Source organism: Onychomys torridus, chromosome 13 (genome assembly GCF_903995425.1).
Source record: "Onychomys torridus chromosome 13, mOncTor1.1, whole genome shotgun sequence".
Lineage (NCBI taxonomy): Eukaryota > Metazoa > Chordata > Mammalia > Rodentia > Cricetidae > Onychomys > Onychomys torridus.
This window is the reverse complement of record NC_050455.1, coordinates 67293823-67297751: the sequence shown is the minus strand read 5'-3', so window position 1 is coordinate 67297751 and position 3929 is coordinate 67293823.

The window sequence follows — 3929 nt, the reverse complement described above, 5'->3', positions numbered from 1 at the left end:
CCTCACATTGCATGGATTCTAACAGAAAACATACGCTTACCAGGTAAATAGAAGGCAAGTCAGTGTTTTGTTGTTGCAGACTCCCAGGAGAATGACATCTTGCAGCGATGAAGGACAGCACATATTGAGAGTACCTTTAGCCATCTTCGAGCCACATGCTTTCTCTGAAGTTTGGAGGAATTCCTACAGAAGAGATTGCCCTTTGGTTTCTCATGTCATGTCCTCCTCAGTTTGAGCCTCAGCTAAGTCTCTTCCTTTCTCAGTGAAACGGAAAGCCCAACTTTTCCTTCAAGACTGAGGAGTCCATCAGACTCTTCCTGGAATGCTTAGGATTCTTACAGATGTTTTGGCTGGAGTCTTGAAAAGCAGGGAAGGACATCAGTGGAGCTGGCTGGTCAGTTGTCCTAATGCTGAAGGTAGTGCTAAGTAGGAAACGGATGGCCCACCGTCGCTCTCTCCTCTCCCTGCTCTGGAGGGCACTGGCTTGGACCAGAAATTAGAAATGGGTTGTCCTAACACTTTGATTTTGTTATTGTTGTTGGGGGTGGGGTTTGGTGCGTGGACTCGAGCATGCAGAGGCCAAGGTGGTACATGGAAATGTCTTCTTCACTTGTTCTCTGCCTTGTTGCCTTAAGACAGGGTCTCTCACTGAATTGGAATCCTGAACTTGCAGCAAGGCTGGATGGCCAGTAAGCTCCCAGGAATGAACTTCTTCTGTCTGCTCTCCGGAGCAGGATTACAGGCACCTGCAGCCGCGTTGGGATGGTTTTGGGTGGGTGCTGGGAATTTGAACTCAGGTCCTTGCACAGCAAATACTCTAACCCACTAAGCTGCTTTCCCACAGCTCCACTTCTCATACACTTAGCTATACAATTTTAGACACGCCATTTCAGCTTTCTCTGCCTCTCTCTACCCTGTCTCCTACAACCTGCGAATTGCATAGCTTTTAGGGTTGAGCAGGAGCTGGTTTAGTTTGTATAAAGTACCCGATGTATAGTGGGTGGTGAATAAGTGACAACATTGAAATGTTTTTCTTTCAGAAGGAAAGTGTAATATCATGTGATCCCGACATTCCACTCACTCTGAAGCTCAGATATTTCTCAGGATGGAGAATGCACAGGTGGGGGCCACAGTAAAATAAGGAATCAGCACTTTGTATTAAGTGCATGAGAAAATGCAGATACCTGCAGATGTCCTAGACAATTTTTTGTTTGTTTGTTTTTTTTTTGTTTACACGAAATTCGCTCCTACTGGAAAGAAAGCAAGAGGCAGAGGGCAAGGCGAGAGCCGTCTGCTGTCTGGCTGAGAATGAAGTCAGAACTGTACCAGAGCCCACCCCCTAGGGACTGTGCCAGGCAGCTGTCAGTGCCTGCTGACACTTGCACTTTGCATGTTGCCCCCTGCTACCTGAAGGAGCCAAACCTCTTATCCACATTCCTCCCCTGCCCACTGAGATGTGCCAATTGTCTTTAACTGATCACCCCTCCCCTTGCTTCTTAGCCACTTCGTGCATCCTGTGAGTGCCCTCTGGAGACCCCGTTTGATGTTGGCTCATGTTAAAAGTTTGCATCCCACCTCCCCCCACCCAGCTTACAAAGGAGAACTGCCAGAGTACCACACACAGTGCTAGCTAGCTCTGACTTGGAAGAAGAATTTCGCCCCTTAGGGCTGTGTTCTCGTGTGCAGCAGAATATAGGAGAAAGAAAGCTCATCCCAGGGAAGCCAAAGCAGCCAAGAGTTATCCAGGATGCCCGACTGCCTGTTATATTTAGAAACTACGCAGAGGGAGCTTTGAGAATGTTGGAGCCTCCCGGTAACACGTGATCTTGCTGGATTCTCCTGGGTAGTTGGGGTGGCCAGAACAGAACAGAACGTCCCTCCATTATTATGTAGGAACCAAACTCTGATAACTGGAGGTATGATGTGGGAGTATGGGAAGAACTGAGGTGTTGGGTGTGGTGGGGAGGGGTTACCCAAGGAAGGGTGTATGAGAAGTCATATGGAAGCATATCTCACAATCCAATTTAAGAAATAATTGGAAGCAGAGTATAACACTTATGAAATTTTATTCACAAAACAGGAAGCTCAAAGACTGGGTGATTAAATGAGGATGGGAGGAGGGCTATGGGAGTGAGAGGGATGTAGTGAGTTGGTTAAACTAAACTATGGATCTTTGAAAAAGCCTATGTAACCATTAATGAGTAAGGTAATTTCAAAATACAACCTAATAAAAAAGTTCAGAGGGAATTACCCTGCATGATTGGACAATGCTTTTCTCAGAAGGCATGGGTTATTAAATAAAATTCACAGTGTTAGGCAAGGAATTCTTCCCTAGGATTACAGGTGAAGGAGGAGCCCACGGTCTCCAAAGCAACAAGGCTATTGCCACTATTGCTGAAGGCTGCACACACTGTGGGACAGAAAGACATCAGTCTGAGATCAACCTGGGAGCGCCCTTCCTGGTTACCTTTCACAGTGCTGGAGGGGGCTATGCAGGCTGCTTGAGGAGAAAGGACATCAATGGTATCAACTACACTGGCCTCTGCATGCTAAAACACCACCTTGCCAGACACACTACACCCATCATCTAAGAGTGGCGTGATTGTAAGGGGGTAACCAGTCACTCTCTGATTTGTTTTCAGGCAGGCTTTCCAGGAGGGAATTTCAGAACTTCAGACCCTGAGCTGTAATCCGTCAAAAGCCCATGACTAGGGAGTCGTAGACTCTAGGGTGAAATGATTTATATTCTGCTAAACAGTCATGCTATCAAATGGCCTTCTAGATATTTATACCTGTAGACCTGGGCTATATCAGGTCAGCCTTGGTCAGGGAAGTTTCTTTCTGCAGTGGGCAACAGTCAATGGAGAGATACAGAACTGTTCAAAGGAAAGAAGATAAGAGACTGAGTGCCCAGCCCTAAATGAGACACTTATGTCCATACCACCCCAAACACCCAACGAAAGGCATGGAGAACTTCATGGAAGGGGCGGTGGAAAGAATATTTGAGCTGGAGCGTGGGGAGCAGTGTTGTGAGCTGTCTTCTGGACATGACATGGCAGTCTCACTTAGGAACTCATGATACAAGATCAAGGAGTTAAATTCAGGCATAGATATGATTTCCAGGTCACACCTACTTACTGGGGAGTCATGACAGTTGGTTACAACTTGTTGGTTACAGAGTTCAAGGCTGGCCCTCAGAAGTATATATTGTTTTCGCATCCCTTCAGTGCAGTATCTTAATAGCCAGGTGTCCTCTGATCCTCTCAATGTCCCTTTTATTGCTTATAAAGTGAGGTGACTGGACAAGACTAATGATGTAAATGTCATTGAGCATTGCTGATACTGGAGTTGGAGAGATAACTCATCCGTGAACAGCCCTGGCTGCTTTTGCAGAGAATATGGGTTTAATTGCCAACACCCACATGCTCCCTCACATCCATCTACAACTCCTGTTCCAGGGATCCAATGCTCTCTTCTGGCCTCTGAGGCCACCGGGACATACATAGAACATATATAGACAAAATAAATCACATATATAAAATGGAAATAAATACATATTATTTACAAAACACTATAGACATTGAGGCTGCATGAACTGGTTTTGATGGGAAAGTTCTGCTACATGCATATTGGGACCATCATCAGTGTTCTTTTCCAAGTGATTGTAATTTATAGTTGTGGTTGACCAGAACTGGGCCATATTAAATTTTGAAAGGCCATAATTTTCAGTGTGTGGACTTAGAACCCATTGGAATTTTGTATTCTAAGTGAATAATACAAATGTGGTAGGTAATACACAGGGTAACACCAGTTAGCAAACAACAACAAAACAATTTTATTATCTCCAATGTAGATGGAACTTTAGACCACTATATTAATTGAAACAAGCCAAGAACAGAAAGACAGATACTACATGCTCTCACTTATAT